This window comes from Mus musculus, chromosome 2 (genome assembly GCF_000001635.26).
Source record: "Mus musculus strain C57BL/6J chromosome 2, GRCm38.p6 C57BL/6J".
Lineage (NCBI taxonomy): Eukaryota > Metazoa > Chordata > Mammalia > Rodentia > Muridae > Mus > Mus musculus.
The window spans coordinates 143,419,777-143,441,939 of record NC_000068.7 but is presented as its reverse complement, the minus strand read 5'-3'; the positions used below and the strand labels follow the sequence as shown (position 1 = coordinate 143,441,939).

General features: G+C 39.2%; 1 long non-coding RNA gene across 2 annotated transcripts in view; it reads left to right on the top strand.

Moving 5' to 3' along the window:
• Positions 1 to 21,321, top strand: part of Gm33599 — a 66,540-nt gene extending 45,219 nt beyond the window's left edge. The window contains exons 3-4 of one of the 2 annotated variants that reach the window (XR_375037.3): positions 21,020 to 21,080; positions 21,245 to 21,321. This is a non-coding gene — a long non-coding RNA (predicted gene, 33599). Of the gene's footprint in view, positions 1 to 21,019 lie in introns of both variants that reach the window. The other variant, XR_866786.2, reaches the window with a different exon arrangement.
• The last annotated feature ends 842 nt before the right edge of the window (positions 21,322 to 22,163 follow it).

Here is a 22,163-nt window from a genome sequence, read left to right as displayed (position 1 = left end):
ATCCCAAAATTCATATCATCTGCAAATGGTTGAGATGTGTAAAAGGCCAAGTCTTGCAGTTTCAAAGCTGCACGATCAATGACACAGGGAAACAGGATAACTGGGAGGAGTCTCAATGAGGATCCAATATTGATGATGGTGTCACAGATCTTGAACCAGATCAATTGCAATGAATGTTGCAAGTGAAAATGTGTAGGTAGAGGGATCCACTGTGGGACACACTGCAGCTTCAACAAGATGTTTTCTATGCTCTTCTTTTTCTGTAGTTTGTGTGATTTTTATTTTCTGGGGGAGGTTGCAAGGGCAAAGGATGATGAGCGGGACAGAGGTGCATGATGTGAAACTCAGAAAGAATCAATAAAAACTTTTAAAAAAAAGAAACAAGGATAGATAATGGTTTCTGACTTTGAGTAACTATATAAATTGCAGTGATATTTACTAAGATAGAAAGCACCGGTGAATAAACAGGGTTGTGAGAGGACAGCATGGGGAATCCAGCTTTTATTTGTTAAATTTGAGATGCATGTTGGCCATCTGATGGAGATAGCAAATGTTCTAGAATCTAAAGGAGAGATCTGGACTGTAGACTTGAGAATCAAATAAAGTATATTGTTTAGATTGTAAAGCTAAGACACACATCACCCAAACAGTGATAATAAATTATTACTTGAAGTCTAAACAGGAGTTATTTATGTCAAGGAATAGAAGCACAAATGTTCTGGGCAGGGGAAACAACAGGTGTGAGGTCTGAGTCATTTCTTATTGATGTTAGAGACAGGAACATTCTGAAACCATTGATTCCAGATGCATCATTTTATCCATCTCAGAGGCCAGCCTTCTTTTTTTTTTTTTTTAAGTCAATGAATTTAGAAAGTATTTATTGTTAAGTTTTACCCTCAGCTCTGTTTTTCTTGTTATATTTTTTTTATTCAGGCAGAATTTTTGTTCATTTATATATACAAAATCCATTAGGCTGCCTTATGTTAAAAAGATACATGTATCAAAGAGTTTGTGATTTTTTTTTTTATGTCATAAAATGACACTGGGGAGCAGAGGAATTGTCTGTAGAAAATGAGTATGATTTAGAGTTGGGGCCAGTTGAGTTACTATTAGAAAAACATGATAAATTTGATTAAGAAGTTTTAAAGGAGATCTTAAAAGAATTAAAAGAAAGTGAAACTGAGCAAGAGTTGGTTTTTTTTTTTTAATGAAGTTAATAGCCTGTGAAGGAAGGGTGGTGGTGATGCAGAATGCAAATCCTGAGTTAGAAAAGGTGTGGAGTGCAGAGAACAAACTGCCAGGATAGAGCCTATATGGATGCAAACCCATAGGAAGAGATGCAGTGAATAAGGCCGGTCATCCGGCCCATGAATTAGAGCAATTTGACCCAGGTCCAGCGGAGTCAGGAAACATCATAATAGAGCACTTCTCTCTGACCTCAATGATGGGGTGGTTAGCAAGGTTGCTGTCTAGCCACAGAGTGCCAACTGCTCATCTTCCCCGCAGAGGAAAGAGGGCTGCTGACACAAGCAGGAGGCTTACACTTTGCAAGTTTTGAAGGAGAAGAAAACCCCCCATTGAGAAGACCTTGCAATCCTGCAGACTTTACAGACAGGACTGATGAAGACAGGTGACTAAGTGTTCTTGTTGCAAACATATTGTTAAGAACTTAGGATTTTTTAATGTGTGGCACAACCTGAAGGAAAAACAACCCAGGACTCAAAGGCAACTTTAACTTAGTCCATGCTGAGAAGAACCTGGTCAAGCTTCTCTCATATCTCTATGTATGCCAATGGCAATAATGCTGGAATGCAGGGAAGCCCCTGCAGGAGTCATCCGGTCTTCTGATCTGTTGTTTGGTGTGATGTTATTAAACAAAGATGGAAGAAGAAATGATGCTAGAGGTGTTTTCTCTGTGTGAGCTTGTGTGGCCGTGTGGCTCCTACATCTTTCTTTGTTTTTGTTGTTGCTCTTGTTTTCTTTCTTTCTTTTTTTCTTTTCCTTCCTTCCCCTCTCCCATACTTCATTTGGAATTTTGTTTTCTTTGATACAAGGTCTTCCTTATATACCTCAAGTCGGTCCTGAACTCATGATTCTCCTGCCTCCATCTCCAGAGGACTGGGATTACAAGTTACATCACCACACTGGGCCCAGATACTTAGCTTCCACTTTTGTGAACTGAGCAGGAAAATTTTTGTTTTATAATATTTTCTCGGTCTAAAACTGTTGGAATGTAGAGATCATTTAACTTTATAATGTTACTTGCCTCCAAAAGGTTAAGTATGATTTGGGAAGTCAGGAGGTTGATGATATGGAAGGATAAAGGAAACAAAAACAATGTCCCCATGAAGGCAGAAAGGTGAGCTGATGAGAGATGTGTACACACAATGGATGTCATAGAGTGTCTTTTAAAGCCTCTATTCTACGTAGACTACTTTTTGCTATTTGAATTTTTATTTTTGTTGAGATACAGAGATATTTAACTTTTTCTCTCTGTGAAACGTCTCATATCCCGGTGAGACATATATCCCTGTAAACATAATATAAAACAAAAGAGCAATTTCCTGTATTCTTTAAAGTCCTAGGGTGCTTAGCCACTCAGATCTTCATTGTTTGCTCACAGAGAGGATTCTCAGGTTCTCCTATCATGTGCATATGCAAGACATTCAAAATATCTAGTCAGAAACAGAATTAAAGGAGAAAAAACCTTTCCAAAATGGAGATGAATTGTTTATTGTCGACTCTTCATCTTCTTGCAATATGAGTGTTATAAGAACAACAGAGTTAGAGAAGGGGCGATCTCCTCCATGTAAATAGCATTTCTTCTATACTTTGACTTTGAGCACAATCATCTATAGATTAGTAGTTCTCAACCTTCCCAGTGCTGCGACCCTTTGATACAGTGGTGGTGAAACTCAACCATAGGTTTATTTTCATTGCTGCTTTCTATCTGTAATTTTGTTACTGTTATGAATCATAATGTAAATATCTATATTTTCTGATGGTCTTTGGGGGCCATGACCCACAGGTTGAGAAACACTGAAATAGTCCAATTGTGTGTCATTTAATTTATGGAATTTCCTCAAATCAAACATGGACCAGGCATGGTAAGTAATAAGACTTCTTCTTTTAAAGAACTTTATTCCTAAGTCCATTAGAATTTAATGTGGATCCATACTCATATTTTTAAATAAAATTCATGGGTTACTTATTTAATTGCTAGCATAGTCTCCAAATACAATTTTTAATGAAAAAAAGTTTTTTTATATCTTGGTGGTTAATTTCTATTTGTCTATACCTTAAATTAATGTGATCATATTTTAATGTTTAAATAATTAGTTGTGTGTGTGAACAGGGGAGGCAGGTCTATGTATACAAAATGACTTAGAGCTCATATTTCTCCTTTTCTAGCTTCCTGAGTGCCTGAGCTCAGCTGTGTGTCTCTATATCTGCCTTAGATTAGAGTTTTTTTTTTCAAATGTTGGCAAAAAGTTTTAGTACAAGTTCTCACCTAGAGCCCAGCTCTGACTTCGTTTGAGAAGTTCCATCTCTGCCAAACTGACGCCTCTAACATTAAAGAGCTTGGAGACTGATACTCTCATTCTTGCTATAAAAAAGTTTGTCTAAACTATACATCAATGGCTTTTCTTGAAACCACGAGAAAATTAAGTTTTCAGGAAAGGTTTGAAACTAAAATATATGAACATATCAATAGTTAATGTAGCATGAAAGGAAAATTGTAAGTGAAATTGTTCAAATTCATAACCTGCTTACCATAGAACCCTGGCAAGGTGGTACAAATTAGGTGTCAGCCCTCACACAAGACAGTCTGATAAATTTTTTAAAATGAATTATGGTTTATACTGACTTAGTTAGAGTTTTTGAGCACCTGGAAGGCTTAATATATATATATATATATATATATATATATATATATATATATATATATATATATATTAAGCAGAAATAGTGGGGTTTTTGTTTGTTTGTTTGTTTGTTTATTTCTTGAGACAAGACCTCTCTACATTGCCTAGGGTGGCTTTGAACTTATGATATGTTTGTCTCTGAATGTTGAGACTATAGATGTGCTCTACTACTCTAATTGGCTAGGATATTTGTTTATTCATTTGTTTTTAATTTAACTGAAAGCTGGGTGTAGCGGCTCACTCCAACAGGATCATGAAGCTGAAGGAGGGTCATCCATGGGTTTGAGGGCAGCTTGGTAACAGTGTGAGACCCTACATCTCGAGTTCTAGGACAGCTCAGTGTACAGAATAAAACTTCATCTCAATAAAAGAAGGTAAAGAATAAATAAAGAAGGAAGAGGCAGAAGGGACAGGCTGGGGTGAATAAATAGAGAGAAGAGGCGAGGAGGAGGGGGAATGGAGGGAGGAATAAAGGAAAGGAGGGGAGGTGATGCAGGAAATATGTAAATAATTTTGATGAATTGTTAGACTTTCTGGGAACGAATGGCAGGGCAAATTTCTGGGAGTGTTCAAGAGGACATCACAATTTTGCGGCACAAAATGCACAACTTATTATTCAAATCAATACGTATTATTCATCACAACTTACTATTAAAATAAATATGATTATGTTGTGCAATACATTACAAGGCAAGAAAAACAGTCTGACTATCTGAAGTAATCAGTGATTGGGAATTATATGCTATATATAATGTATTGTTCTTGAAAGGTAAGATAGACACACAAATTGATAAAGAGTTATAAAAAAGAAAAGGAAATTGTAGAAATTAAATAAATTCTCATATCAATGGAGTTTTAAGTTTCTATGAGTAAAATCAACAAGAGTGAGAAAAGAGTCAGTGGCCTAGGTAATGCAGAAAGGAAAAAAATAATAAATAAAAGCAGAGCAGAATCTTCAGGAATGGCAGAGATTTTAAAAATGTTTAATACATGCAATTGAAATGCTAGAAGAGGCATTGGAACAGAAGTAATAACTACTAGCTGGTAGTTTTCCAAACTTAATCACAGACACCAGAGCAAAAATCTAAGACGTTAAAAAGATCATCCAGCAGATGAGATGCACAAAACAAAAACGAGCTGTAGAAAACCAAAGACAAGAAAGGAAAAACCATGAACAAAGCCAGAGAAAAATGCTACCTTATCCACAGGAGGAAAAGAATAATTACATACCCTGAAAACTTATTGCTCCTCACCAGAAACCACATCAGCAAAAACAAAACAAAACAAAAAGAACAGAGTTGTGAACTTTTTAATACTTGATTATTGATAGGATAGCACTCTTGACCATTATAGAATTCTATATATAACAAAAATACTTAAAGGGAAGGACAAAAGTGTCAGACAAACGAATATGTCTTAAATTCATCCCTAGTATATCTGTGTTGCTATAAATGTCAAAATAAGTTCTTTGTGGAGAAAGAAATGTGAATCAGATATTGGGGAGATATCACTGGGGTGAGGAAAAGAATCTCTGAGAAGCAATCTGTAAAATGAAATGAAATGAAAATAATTTTTATTATGCCTAATTGATCTAGGAGATGGCTGTTTGTATACCGCTACAACTAAGATCATATTGGGTGATTGTTACATGGATGGGATAGGTGAAACAAGAGACAGCAATGTCAAAATGGTGGAAGAAGGATTGGCAGGACCTTAGAATGTACCAGAAAAAAAAAGGGAGGACTATAGAATAGTGTTATTTTAAGGTGAGCTTAGGTTATCTAAAAATGTATATCCCATATAGCTACAGCTAAATAACAAGTATATAAATATTCCCAGAGACTTGTGTGCTCTACACTTTATCCCTAGCAGGTGATATTTTGGGAAGTTCTGAGAACTTAGAGGGTAAGATGAATCTGGAGGAATAAGGTCACTGGAAATGGGCTCTTGGCCAGAATATTATCCTTGACTACTTTGGGCTTCAGTCTCTTGGCATCCTCTGCTATGATATGAACTGCTTGGCTCTGCTGTGGTCTAATGTTTCCTGTTCTGCTAGACTAAACCTTCTGCAAATCTGGACCAAACACATCCTGTCTCTTGTAAGTTGTCTATATTAGGTACTGTGGTCACAGCAATGAGAAAATAATAGAATTGAAATGTTCATAGAGAAGATAAAAAAGATCCATGGAAAGGCTTGGTTGGAGCTGGAGGAAATAGAGACAGGGGAAAACATGGTTGATGTTAAAACTTCACATGTGAGTCATTCCTTTAAATAAGTGATATAAATACAAAGGACCCTGATATAGCTGTCTCTGGTGAGGCTATGCCGGTGCCTGGCAAACACAGAAGTGGATGCTCACAGTCAGCTATTGGTTGGAACACAGGGCCCCCAATGGAGGAGCTAGAGAAAGTAGCCAAGGAGCTGAAGGGATCTGCAACCCTATAGGTGGAACAGCAATATGAACTAACCAGTACCCCCAGAGCTCGTGTCTCTAGCTGCATATGTATCAGAATATGGCCTAGTCGGCCATCACTGGGAAGAGAGGCCCCTTGGTCTTGCAAACTTTATATGCCTCAGTATAGGGCCAAGAAGTGGGAGTGGGTGGGTAGGGGAGTGGGGGGGTTATGGGGGACTTTTGGAATAGCATTTGAAATGTAAATGAAGAAAATACCTAATTAAAAAAATACACAAACTAATGAAAGGTAATCAAATGTAAAATAACCGAATGTAAACGTAAGACCAAGATACATTGTTTACATGAATTCTACCTTAAATATAGATTCTCACAAGTTAAAAATAAGGGATACAGGGGGCAGAAGAGGAGAGCCTGCTAATATTAACCAAAGCAAATAAATGAGAGAAACTGTATTAATTTTAGGTAAAGCAGTTTTTAGAACAAGGAGAATTATCGTGGCTAAAGAGCTCTACTACAGGAGGATAAGTCAGCCAGCTCTCCAGCATGACATAACCATTCTCGGCATTGTGCATCTGACTGAATTGCATTAAAATATGTGAAACAAGGCCAAATAGACAGACTTGCTACTCCTTTTGGAGAAAACTAACTTTTCTTTTGCAAAAGTTGTCAATTGGAGATAGTTTCTGGGTTAGGGATGTAAGCTTGTGTCTATTTCCATGTCTAGGACCCCATCTGGCTTGAACACTGCAGGCCCTGTTCAATGCTGCCATAGTCTCTGTGAGTTCAAGTGTGTTAGTCATGTTGTCTCTGGAAGACACTTTCTGTTGTGTCATGCATCTCCTCTAATTCTTACAATCTTTTGCTTACTCTTCCACTTAGGTTCCAGAACCCTGAGGGGAGTGGTTTGATAGACACACCCCATTTAGACAGAGTGTTTCAATGTCTCTCACTTTCTTCACATTTCCCAGTTGCGGGTCTCTGTAGTAGTTCTCATCATCTTCTGTAGGAGAAAGCCTTGCTGAAGATGCCTGAGAGAGCCACCAGTTCATAGGTATAGTAGAATGTTGTTAGGGGTCATTTTATTGCTGTACTCTTTTAGCAGAAAAAAAATTGTACTTGGTTTTCCCCTAGGCTCATGGTCTATCTAGTCTCAGGGTCTTGGCCACCTGATAATTCTAGGAATGGGTTCCTTTTCATGGGGTGGGCCTTAAGATACCAGAATTTATAAAGAGAAGCTGATTAAGACTCAGCAAACAATCAACTAAGAATTCTCAGCAAGTACTTGAAAGTCACAAGATTCACAAGGTATCTCCCCTGCCTATGGTTCCATAAGTGGTAAGGATTACTATGGTGTGGAGAGAACCTCACCATAGAGCTACCTGCAAGTTGTGCCCAGAGTGCAAGATTGCAGCTATTTCCGAGTTTTGCCTACACAGGGGTGGGCTTTGTGATGATGCAGCTGCCTTTGAATCAGTAGTAACAGCCATAAGTAACTCCTCACTCTTCTTCCATACTCCTATATACAACCCCAATAAACTGTCTTGCTCAGTTGAACTTCAGTGGTATTGTTATTTTGATATGCTGTCAGTTTCTTATCTTTGTTGAGTAGACATTTATTCACATCTCCCCATGAACAGTGTTCCAGGACAACTGCCTTGATTTGTAGACATGTATGATATGATTATCTGTGTGGAAAATCAAGAATAATTAATGAAAATGAGCTCAGAGGTAAGTAGAATGATATTTCAGGCTATTATAAGTGTAATATACAAAATATGGTAAGAATATGAAACGCAAAAATCAGTGGATTTCCTATCTACCAACCAGAAGCAACCAGCACTTGAAGCTATAAGACAAAACCATCTACAACACTATCACAAAAGAACTACTTAAGTTTTACAAAATTCATACAAGATCCTTATGCACGACAAGTCCCTTCCGCTCGACTCGAGCCCCGGGCTACCTTGCCAGCAGAGTCTTGCCCAACACCCGCAAGGGCCCACACGGGACTCCCCAGGGGATCCTAAGACCTCTGGTGAGTGGAACACAGCGCCTGCCCCAATCCAATTGCGCGGAACCTGAGACTGCTGTACATAGGAAAGCAGGCTACCCGGGCCTGATCTGGGGCACAAGTCCCTTCCACTCGACTCGAGCCCCGGGCTACCTTGCCAGCAGAGTCTTGCCCAACACCCGCAAGGGCCCACATGGGACTCCCCAAGGGATCCTAAGACCTCTGGTGAGTGGAACATAGCACCTGCCCCAATCCAATCGGGCGGAACCTGAGACTGCGGTACATAGGGAAGCAGGCTACCCGGGCTTGATCTGAGGCACAAACCCCTTCCGCTCCACTCAAGCCCCGGGGCTACCTTGCCAGCGGAGTCGCCTGACACCCGCAAGGGCCCACACAGGATTCCACACGAGATCCTAAGACCTCTAGTGAGTGGAACACAACTTCTGCCAGGAGTCTGGTTCGAACACCAGATATTTGGGTACCTGCCCTGCAAGAAGAGAGCTTGCCTGCAGAGAATACTCTGCCCACTGAAACTAAGGAGAGTGCTACCCTCCAGGTCTGCTTATAGAGGCTAACAGAGTCACCTGAAGAACAAGCTCTTAACAGTGACAACTAAAACAGCTAGCTTCAGAGATTACCAGATGGTGAAAGGCAAACGTAAGAATCCTACTAACAGAAATCAAGACCACTCACCATCATCAGAACGCAGCACTCCCACCCCACCTAGTCCTGGGCACCCCAACACAACCGAAAATCTAGACCCAGATTTAAAAACATTTCTCATGATGATGATAGAGGACATCAAGAAGGACTTTCATAAGTCACTTAAAGAATTACAGGAGAGCACTGCTAAAGAGTTACAGGCCCTTAAAGAAAAGCAGGAAAACACAGCCAAACAGGTAGAAGTCATTAAAGAAAAACAGGAAAACACATCCAAACAGGTGATGGAAATGAACAAAACCATACTAGAACTAAAAGGGGAAGTAGACACAATAAAGAAAACCAAAAGCGAGTCAACGCTGGAGATAGAAACCCTAGGAAAGAGATCTGGAACCATAGATGCGAGCATCAGCAACAGAATACAAGAAATGGAAGAGAGAATCTCAGGTGCAGAAGATTCCATAGAGAACATCGACACAACAGTCAAAGAAAATACAAAATGCAAAAGGATCCTAACTCAAAACATCCAGGTAATCCAGGACACAATGAGAAGACCAAACCTACGGATAATAGGAATTGATGAGAATGAAGATTTTCAACTTAAAGGGCCAGCTAATATCTTCAACAAAATAATAGAAGAAAACTTCCCAAACATAAAAAAAAGAGATGCCCATGATCATACAAGAAGCCTACAGAACTCCAAATAGACTGGACCAGAAAAGAAATTCCTCCCGACACATAATAATCAGAACAACAAATGCACTAAATAAAGATAGAATATTAAAAGCAGTAAGGGAGAAAGGTCAAGTAACATATAAAGGAAGGCCTATCAGAATTACACCAGACTTTTCACCAGAGACTATGAAAGCCAGAAGAGCCTGGAAAGATGTTATACAGACACTAAGAGAACACAAATGCCAGCCCAGGCTACTATACCCGGCCAAACTCTCAATTACCATAGATGGACAAACCAAAGTATTCCACGACAAAAACAAATTCACGCAATATCTTTCCACGAATCCAGCCCTTCAAAGGATAATAACAGAAAAGAAGCAATACAAGGACGGAAATCACGCCCTAGAACAACCAAGAAAGTAATCATTCAACAAACCAAAAAGAAGACAGCCACAAGAACAGAATGCCAACTCTAACAACAAAAATAAAAGGAAGCAACAATTACTTTTCCTTAATATCTCTTAATATCAATGGACTCAATTCCCCAATAAAAAGACATAGACTAACAGACTGGCTACACAAACAGGACCCAACATTCTGCTGCTTACAGGAAACCCATCTCAGGGAAAAAGACAGACACTACCTCAGAGTGAAAGGCTGGAAAACAATTTTCCAAGCAAATGGACTGAAGAAACAAGCTGGAGTAGCCATTTTAATATCGGATAAAATCGACTTCCAACCCAAAGTTATCAAAAAAGACAAGGAGGGACACTTCATACTCATCAAAGGTAAAATCCTCCAAGAGGAACTCTCAATTCTGAATATCTACGCACCAAATGCAAGGGCAGCCACATTCATTAGAGACACTTTAGTAAAGCTCAAAGCATACATTGCACCTCACACAATAATAGTGGGAGACTTCAACACACCACTTTCTTCAAAGGACAGATCGTGGAAACAGAAACTAAACAGGGACACAGTGAAACTAACAGAAGTTATGAAACAAATGGACCTGACAGATATCTACAGAACATTTTATCCTAAAACAAAAGGATATACCTTCTTCTCAGCACCTCACGGGACCTTCTCAAAAATTGACCATATAATTGGTCACAAAACAGGCCTCAATAGATACAAAAATATTGAAATTATCCCATGTATCCTATCAGACCACCATGGCCTAAGACTGATCTTCAATAACAACATAAATAATGGAAAGACAACATTCACGTGGAAACTGAATAACACTCTTCTCAATGATACCTTGATCAAGGAAGAAATAAAGAAAGAAATTAAAGACTTTTTAGAGTTTAATGAAAATGAAGCCACAACGTACCCAAACCTATGGGACACAATGAAAGCATTTCTAAGAGGGAAACTCATAGCTCTGAGTGCCTCCAAGAAGAAACGGGAGAGAGCACATACTAGCAGCTTGACAACACATCTAAAAGCCCTAGAAAAAAAGGAAGCAAATTCACCCAAGAGGAGTAGACGGCAGGAAATAATCAAACTCAGGGGTGAAATCAACCAAGTGGAAACAAGAAGAACTATTCAAAGAATTAACCAAACGAGGAGTTGGTTCTTTGAGAAAATCAACAAGATAGATAAACCCTCTTGTGAGACTATGCCGGGGCCCAGCAAACACAAAAGTGGATGCTCACAGTCAGCTAATGGATGGATCATAGGGCTCCCAATGGAGGAGCTAGAGAAAGTAGCCAAGGAGCTAAAGGGATCTGCAACCCTATAGGTGGAACAACATTATGAGCTAACCAGTACCCCGGAGCTCTTGACTCTAGCTGCATATATATCAAAAGATGGCCTAGTCGGCCATCACTGGAAAGAGAGGCCCATTGGACTTGCAAACTTTATATGCCCCAGTACAGGGGAATACCAGGGCCAAAAAGGGGGAGTGGGTGGGCAGGGGAGTGGGGGTGGGTGGATATGGGGGACTTTTGGTATAGCATTGGAAATGTAAATGAGTTAAATACCTAATAAAAAATGGAAAAAAATATGTATGAATGTTTTTCAATAAAAGTCTAAAAATAAAAAAAAAAAAACAAAAAAGATAGATAAACCCTTAGCTAGACTCACTAAAGGGCACAGGGACAAAATCCTAATTAACAAAATCAGAAATGAAAAGGGAGACATAACAACAGATCCTGAAGAAATCCAAAACACCATCAGATCCTTCTATAAAAGGCTATACTCAACAAAACTGGAAAACCTGGACGAAATGGACAAATTTCTGGACAGATACCAGGTACCAAAGTTGAATCAGGATCAAGTTGATCATCTAAACAGTCCCATATCACCTAAAGAAATAGAAGCAGTTATTAATAGTCTCCCAACCAAAAAAAGCCCAGGACCAGATGGGTTTAGTGCAGAGTTCTATCAGACCTTCAAAGAAGATCTAATTCCAGTTCTGCACAAACTATTTCACAAAATAGAAGTAGAAGGTACTCTACCCAACTCATTTTATGAAGCCACTATTACTCTGATACCTAAACCACAGAACGACCCAACAATGATAGAGAACTTCAGAACAATTTCTCTTATGAATATCGATGCAAAAATCCTCAATAAAATTCTCGCTAACCGAATCCAAGAACACATTAAAGCAATCATCCATCCTGACCAAGTAGGTTTTATTCCAGGGATGCAGGGATGGTTTAATATACGAAAATCCATCAATGTAATCCATTATATAAACAAACTCAAAGACAAAAACCACATGATCATCTCGTTAGATGCAGAAAAAGCATTTGACAAGATCCAACACCCATTCATGATAAAAGTTTTGGAAAGATCAGGAATTCAAGGCCCATACCTAAACATGATAAAAGCAATCTACAGCAAACCAGTAGCCAACATCAAAGTAAATGGAGAGAAGCTGGAAGCAATCCCACTAAAATCAGGGACTAGACAAGGCTGCCCACTTTCTCCCTACCTTTTCAACATAGTACTTGAAGTATTAGCCAGAGCAATTCGACAACAAAAGGAGATCAAGGGGATACAAATTGGAAAAGAGTAAGTCAAAATATCACTTTTTGCAGATGATATGATAGTATATATAAGTGACCCTAAAAATTCTACCAGAGAACTCCTAAACCTGATAAACAGCTTCGGTGAAGTAGCTGGATATAAAATAAACTCAAACAAGTCAATGGCCTTTCTCTATACAAAGAATAAACAGGCTGAGAAGGAAATTAGGGAAACAACACCCTTCTCAATAGTCACAAATAATATAAAATATCTCGGCGTGACTCTAACTAAGGAAGTGAAAGATCTGTATGATAAAAACTTCAAATCTCTGAAGAAAGAAATTAAGGAAGATCTCAGAAGATGGAAAGATCTCCCATGCTCATGGATTGGCAGGATCAACGTTGTAAAAATGGCTATCTTGCCAAAAGCAATCTATAGATTCAATGCAATCCCCATCAAAATTCCAACTCAATTCTTCAACGAATTGGAAGGAGCAATTTGCAAATTTGTCTGGAATAACAAAAAACCTAGGATAGCAAAAAGTCTTCTCAAGGATAAAAGAACTTCTGGCGGAATCACCATGCCAGACCTAAAGCTTTACTACAGAGCAATTGTGATAAAAACTGCATGATACTGGTATAGAGACAGACAAGTAGACCAATGGAATAGAATTGAAGACCCAGAAATGAACCCACACACCTACGGTCACTTGATCTTCGACAAGAGAGCTAAAACCATCCAGTGGAAGAAAGACAGCATTTTCAACAATTGGTGCTGGCACAACTGGTTGTTATCGTGTAGAAAAATGCGAATCGATCCATACTTATCTCCTTGTACTAAGGTCAAATCTAAGTGGATCAAGGAACTTCACATAAAACCAGAGACACTGAAACTTATAGAGGAGAAAGTGGGGAAAAGCCTTGAAGATATGGGCACAGGGGAAAAATTCCTGAACAGAACAGCAATGGCTTGTGCTGTAAGATCGAGAATCGACAAATGGGACCTAATGAAACTCCAAAGTTTCTGCAAGGCAAAAGACACCGTCAATAAGACAAAAAGACCACCAACAGATTGGCAAAGGATCTTTACCTTTCCTAAATCAGATAGGGGACTAATATCCAACATATATAAAGAACTCAAGAAGGTGGACTTCAGAAAATCAAATAACCCCATTAAAAAATGGGGCTCAGAACTGAACAAAGAATTCTCACCTGAGGAATACCGAATGGCAGAGAAGCACCTGAAAAAATGTTCAACATCCTTAATCATCAGGGAAATGCAAATCAAAACCACCCTGAGATTCCACCTCACACCAGTCAGAATGGCTAAGATCAAAAATTCAGGTGACAGCAGATGCTGGCGTGGATGTGGAGAAAGAGGAACACTCCTCCATTGTTGGTGGGAGTGCAGGCTTGTACAACCACTCTGAAAATCAGTCTGGCGGTTCCTCAGAAAATTGGACATAGTACTACCGGAGGATCCAGCAATACCTCTCCTGGGCATATATCCAGAAGATGCCCCAACTGGTAAGAAGGACACATGCTCCACTATGTTCATAGCAGCCTTATTTATAATAGCTAGAAGCTGGAAATAACCTAGATGCCCCTCAACAGAGGAATGGATACAGAAAATGTGGTACATCTACACAATGGAGTACTACTCAGCTATTAAAAAGAATGAATTTATGAAATTCCTAGCCAAATGGATGGACCTGGAGGGCATCATCCTGAGTGAGGTACCACATTCACAAAGAAACTCACACAATATGTACTCACTGATAAGTGGATATTAGCCCCAAACCTAGGATACCCAAGATATAAGATATAATTTGCTAAACACATGAAACTCAAGAAGAATGAAGACTGAAGTGTGGACACTATGACCCTCCTTAGATTTGGGAACAAAACAGCCATGGAAGGAGTTACAGAGACAAAGTTTGGAGCTGAGATGAAAGGATGGACCATGTAGAGACTGCCATATCCAGGGATCCACCCCATAATCAGCATCCAAACGCTGACACCATTGCATACACTAGAAAGATTTTATCGAAAGGATCCAGATGTAGCTGTCTCTTGTGAGACTATGCCAGGGCCTAGCAAACACAGAAGTGGATGCTCACAGTCAGCTAATGGATGGATCATAGGGCTCCCAATGGAGGAGCTAGAGAAAGTAGCCAAGGAGCTAAAGGGATCTGCAACCCGATAGGTGGAACAACATTATGAACTAACCAGTACCCCGGAGCTCTTGACTCTAGCTGCATATATATCAAATGATGGCCTAGTTGGCCATCACTGGAAAGAGAGGCCCATTGGACTTGCAAACTTTATATGCCCCAGTACAGGGGAACACCAGGGCCAAAAAGGGGGAGTGGGTGGGCAGGGGAGTGGGGGTGGGTGGATATGGGGGACTTTTGGTATAGCATTGGAAATGTAAATGAGCTAAATACCTAATAAAAAATGGAAAAAAAAAAGATCCTTATGCACCAAACTATAAAATAGTGATGAAAGTACGGAACAAAGCTCATTTGTGGATAAGAATGAACATATTTCTTTGAAATGAGGAGGAGTTTAGAATGATCTCTGTGGCAATAGTTGAGTGAGTATTAGCACCAGATGAAGTTATACATAGGTTAATGTACACAGACGGTTACACATCTCAACATTTATAGATGTGTGTGTGTATGTACGCATGCATGTACATGGGTTACCATCTCTATGTTGTTAGAACCTATATTCATGACATCCCAGAAGCAATGAGCAGCCTAGAGCCCAGATTTTCATTTTCATATGAGAACTATAATTCTTTTAATAATGGCTAATTCTGTAACTGGAGAGAATGCCCACAATAAGCCTGATACATCTTATAATGCTTTCAAAGCTCTAATGATGGAATCTGTCAAAGGTACATAGAAGACCGGTGAATGAACTTCCGATGGCCAAAACTGGAAAACTTTGAGCAACGAAGTAATAAAGTGGTACTGAATTATACCCAAAGTGTAACGTAATTGCTCATCAGTTCATATATATGTAAATGGGTAGCTGTACAATTAAATATGTAGAGGAGAACAGATGAATTTCCCATGCCGAATTTATGTAGATCTTCTTTTTCAATAATATAGAAGATAATTTCTCATTCCTTAAGTATGGCTGCCTGGTGAAGTTTTCTCCTGAAGATATGGTGTAGAGCTTTGGGAAAACCAAAGATAAGTTTATAGTAGAGACATTTGAACTAATGATTTTAAGGAACATGGTGAAAGAGAACACACTGATAGAATATGCCCTTCATGGGATATAATAGGAATAGTACTTTACCTGTGCATTCCTCCCCTAACACGTTAGGCCTCACTCTTTGTCCACCACGTGACTGACCTCCTTGCCCACTCAACTCATGCATCATGGCCTTCTCTCTTTCTGTTCTCCATCTTTCACCTCTGGAGAGTTGGCGACACTTAAAGCTTTCCTGCCTTGGGTTTTTGTTTTTGTTTTTGTTTTTGTTTTTCTGTGAATGTTAATAAAAGTGTCCTTGAGAATTCTTCTGGACAAAAAGAAATTGTACAATACTCTTATGATGGAAACAAGTCATTTTCTATGCATTCATCCAAAGCCATGAAATATACAACACAACAACAGAGAGTGAGACTTGACATAATCTCTGGACCTTACTTAGATGGCAATCATGTGAAAATATTGACTCATGGCTACTGCCACATGCACTGCAATAATTCTAGGTGCTGAAAATCTGCAAAATTGGAGACAAGGGGAAGGGGTACGTGGGAACTCTGATTATCACTTAATTTTCTCTGCAAATGTAAATGTACCAGTAAAATCTAGATTCACACACACACACACACACACACACACACACACACACACACACTGTAAAAGGTACAAAAACCTAGATTAAACACTTAGACTCTCCAAAATCTATTTTTTTTTAATTCTGACATCTGAGTGTAGGAGAAAACCCACCAAGGAAGAATTATTAAACTGATTAGAGCCAAGTTTCAGTCTGGGGGAAGTTTCTTAGACTTTGAACAAGGTTTTGCAGTGAATCCCTTGTGATCAGCCAGCATAATAGGAAGGATGGCGAGTGAGGTCTGGTGACCATCTGGGATACTGTGTTGATGATTTCTTCCTCCTCAAAGCTTGTTACCCAGTAAAGGGGTATTCTGCTGACTCAGAGTTGTGTAACACCAAGCCAGAGAGGCTTCTCTGCTTCTCTTCAAACACAAGCCACCTGTGATTTTAGGTTCATTAAACTCTCCAAATAATTAATGGTGAGGCTCCACTGCTTCACCAGCAGAGACAAATATTTGATTTTGTGAAGGAACAAAATTCAGCTGACTAAGTAAAAGAGGCATTTAGTCACAGTGCCAGCTGTTGATGTCCATAGGAGAAGGTTACGGGCTTGCATTTAACAACATCCCGTCATCTTTGCGTAGACCATGTTTCTCTCAGGTTCTGATAGCCCATTCCAGGGGCTGCATCTGAATGCACCTCCACAGTTCAGGGTGAAATAAGCATCTTATTTTGGTTTTGCTCTTGAGAGTTAAGAATTCAGGGAAAGCTTGCCTTACAGGGAGGTAGGGGAGCTGCTGCTCTTGGATTCATCGTTATCTTACATCAGCTTGACAGAAGGAGTTGAAGCATCTATATGTAAGATGACTTCTTTACACACACAACAAAGGGGTTGGTTTTCTTTGACCTGTTCGTCTTTCCAGATGGCATCTTATTCTTCAAAGGTTGTTGATTGGGCTTCTTGTGGCATGTGAGATCACAGTTGTTCCATATAAATATATCCATCCATTAACTTTCCTTGACAGAACTAATCTCACATGGCTGTTCTCAGAGTCAGGCAGTAGAAGTTACCACCTCTTATGGGCTTTATTTATTTATTTTTTGCTTTATGTTGACCTGCATATACACCTGTGTACCAGGTGCAGGACTGAAGCCCACAAAGATCATGAAACATACAGTTCACTTGAACTGGAATCAGAGATGACTATGAAACACCATATTAACACTGAGAATTGTGTCTGTGCCCTCGTGGAGTACTCTTAACCACTTAGATATCTCTTCAGCCACAACTAGAACACCATAGCCACTTCTACAATATTATGTTCATCAGAGCATTTCTTGAATGTAGGAATGTATGGAAATGTGTAGAAAATGTTCTTAAATGTTGTGAAAAATTTCCTTTGCTATTATTCATTTTAGGGACAGAGGAGAAGTAGGTACCATTTCGTGTATGTTTCCTTTTTCTTTACATTTGAGAAAACTGTGTGCAGAGCTATAAATCGTCTTTTGATGGTACTTTGGCAGGAACTAGTTTCTGGACAAGTACTCTGTGCCACCCCAATCTCTTCAGGAAAGTGGGGAGCAGTTTTATATGTAGGTGCATGGAGGAACATCTATTCGTTCATTCTTTAATACTATTGGTGCCTGAAACTATCTCCCTAGTCAGTATTATTCTTCATAAAGACTAACTACACCAAGTGCATGTTATTTGGCAAGAGCAGTATGAGACAGAATCAAAATATAAAAGTATTAAGTTTTGGAATAGAGTTATTTCTTTGCCAAGACTTCTTTCCCATGTGGAACATCCTGGTAGGTTTGGCAATGGGGACAATGACAGCATTTCAAATGGAGGACATTTACAAATGGTTGAGAATCCCTGTAGAAGAAATGGGTCAGGTGACTCTCAGTTGGTTTTTCTGCATTTTAAATGCCAAGTCCCACTAAGAACTGGGAAAGGAATAGCTATTATTTTGTCTTCAGTTTAAAATGTTTGGAGTCCAGGTGGACACAAAGGTATGAGCTAAGCAAACCAACAGGGAGCAATACGATGAAAAACTGGTTAATTGTCAAAGTAGAAAACAATTCAGAACTTGCTGCAGAATGAATGTTACTGTATACATCACTGATTATCTGAATTAAAAAAAAAATAGCAGGATCTTGTGTGCTATTTTGCCAGTACGAAGAGAAATCCTGCATGGCACAGATGTTCCTCATAGAAAGATGTCAAACCTGAAATGACAGAGCTAGTAATCAAAGACATTGTACATCAGAGAATGCAAAATGCAACAAATCGCCACTTACCAGCAGTAAATTCCATCTGATTGCTGGGCTCAGCCTGTTCCCTCCCCAAACTACGGAATCTTAAAGATAGGACACTGTGTCATGGGTGACCCAGTTTCCTGAGAGCCCACCACTGGTTCCTCTGCCTAGGACATCTAAGCAGCACTCAGCAGGTGCCTCATTGTAGACTAAGCAGTAAGACAGATAAACAAAAAATTAGCACTCCTGTTATGAAGTATCTGTGATCTTAATGGAGTTTAGATTGGAGTTTTCCCAAATTACTGTGGAGATGGTGACCTTTCACACACTCTATTGTATTATGGGAACAATTTGAACACTTACAGTTACCTTATCTTACTGCCCATGATACCCTGGAAAAATATCCAAAGTGATGTCTGGTAACTCTTGGGGCAAAGATTTTCTGAACTAAAGAGCCAAGAAATAGTTTAGAATTGTACTGCATCTAACATATTTGATTTGATTTGGCTTAACAGACATCATTCTTTTATCATCTTGTCTTAATCAAGCTCTGGATATAAATGGATGAATAAAATATAGTCCACTGCCCTGAAGAAACTCCAGCATGAAGAAAATAGGCGATGAACTTAGTGCCAAAACACACAGAAGAGGTCCTGTGTACTTGGCGAGTGTGGCCAGTCAGGGAGACTGACTGTAGAAGAAATCATTGATTGATCTCAAAAGCAAGTAGGAGGATGTTAGGTGGACAGAGTTACATGGTGGTGAGTTAATTCGAGCAGAGGGCATGAAGTACCCAAACATCATACAATATGCTCATCAAGTTGCCAGCAAGTGTGTGGTAGTACCAGAGGGGTGTGCCTATATGTGGGACTGTAGGGCAAGCAGGCCTGGAGCATGTGATACAAAATGACAGCTTAAAGCTTAAAGTGGGATGTTACTCTGAATGACAGGGATGAGTGGATCCCAAAGAGGTTAGTTGATGCAGGTGATAAAAGCTGTAACTCAGAGCATTCACTACAAGTAAAATGTCATTAAATGAGGAAGGAAATTCTAGGGACCACCAGTGCCCTCAAATACTGTATCTCATCATTTTGTGAAGCATGGGAAAAGTGACTTTATTTTTTGACTTACTCTCTTATCCCTCTTACTTTACCCTGGCTCTAACTCTGAAACATACTATATTTCTTGGACTTTTTTTTTTTTTCTTGGCTTCCATAATTAACATCCCTGACCTGTTCAGGTTTTTTGTCATTGTTGTTTGTTCTTGTTTTTTTGTTTGTTTGTTTGTTTGTTTTGCTCTTTCATTGCTCATTTCTATAGCTAAAACTACCCATTTTGCATTTTAAACTCCCAACTTTACTTTTTATTCCCAGGACCTTAAAATCATGACTGTATGCCATATTCTTGACTTTTAGGAATATCTATATGTATATTTATATCTATATCTATCTATCTCTATCTCTCTCTCTCTCTCTCTCTCTCTCTCTCTATATATATATATATATATATATATATATATATATATATATATATATATATACCTGCCACTTTCTGACTCCTTTCAAAAATTAGTTTTAGTTACTACCACTGCATGCACTGAAATTGTTGCTCTTTGGATCATCTACCATTTCATCCTGTGTGAAGTTCGTTTAATTTTACAAGGTGACAGGAAGCAGAACTGAGAATGAACCTGCAGGACCAAGAAAAGTCCCATAAAACACAGCACACATACTACTGAAATTCCAGTTTGAGGCTCCACCTGCCTTAACTGGGTAATCTCATTCCAACTTACAAAGCAACAGTGAAACTGCTACATGTGGAAAGGGATATCAAAGCTGGGAAACCAGTACAGAAGGAGAGGGACCTTGTAGATAGATATTCAGGGTTGCAAAGCCACATGCACACACCGTTTCCATAGCAGTAGCTCTTACAATTTCCTAAGACAGTGTGACATAGTGGTCCTATGGCTTTGAGGGAAGTTATTTGATCACCCCTGAGTCTTAGCTGCCATACAAATTACTTAAGACTGGGTTGTTTGTAAAACATAATTTGTCACTCTCTGTTCTGGAGGCTGGCATCTAAGGTGGAGATCTGAGTTGGAGTTCTGATGGTTCATGCAGCTGCTTTCTCAGTGTGTCATTATAGAGCAAAGGAATCATGGGAACACCTGAGGGGTTCTTTTATAAGAGATTTAAATAGATTGAGCCACGGGGATGTTGCTCTATTATACTTATCTTCTAACAAAGATGTACCCTTCTGTTTTTTTTTTTCTTTTTTTTACTTTGGGGTTAGGAATCTAATAGGAATTTGGATGGGCACAACCACTGGATCTTTGACTCTCCGTCTGTAAGCTGTGAGTGAAAAGAGCTAAGATAAGTAAACAAACTTCTTAATTGCATTTGTTTCAGTGAAATTCGTTAATATATGCATTTAGTATACACTAAGAAAAATAATTAAAATACTAGATTACACATGAGAAAACATATAAGAGCATTGTTTTATTTTTTCTCTCTTCAGGAGATAACTCTAAAACAATAATTGTCTTCAAGATAAACCAAGGAAACCATGGAAACTGATATGAAGCAGGGAAGGAGGTCAGTATGTAAGTTAGCATTAAAGAGGGGGATCAGGTGTTGCTTAGTTATAGAGGGCTTGCTTAGCAAATATGAATGTGAGGTGACTCCTGGTATCACACATACTCAAGAACAGGATTGGCTAAGAGAATCTGTGGACTAAATTCTACTGAGACTTCTGTGCATGTGACTTCTGGCCAAGAAGGGGTCTGGGATGTTTGGCCACAGTGTCCTGTCTTGCCTAAGGAATAATCTTTGGATGTAACATCTTAGCGTATGTAGCTTTCCCTGCTCTTTAAATGGTCCATTAATATGTTTGTGCAAAAATAAATAACAAATGAATAAACAAATAACCCTAGATGGAGCTTTTGATGTAAATGTCTGTACTAGGAAGATAGTGGTGTGGGACAAAGATGACTATTTTGGGAATGTGGTTGAGCACCACAGCACCAGCTATGAGAATTAGATATAATGGCATAGACAGCTATAAGGACAGTGCCCAGGAGGGACTCAATCAGTTGTGACATTAACACATGGAGAACATGGACTGATTAACAAAAAATCAAGACTCAAGAGACTGGATGTCTTGGTGAACCATCTGGTTTTGTATGTCCCTGTTACATACACTCCAGGTCTTTAGGAGCAACCTTGACACAGATGCTGACAAATGTTCTCTAGTCACTCATGTGAAAGAACTCAAGCTGTCCCAGAGCTCCGAGACACATGCAGGCTGGCTGTGCCCTTTTATAGTCATATCGGCAGCTACCTTCTTGCAAGCTCCTCACACACAGCAGGGCCACATGTGAAGTTCTTGGAGTTATATGACTCTTAACAGGAAGGTTTGGAAATGGGAGGGTCAATAA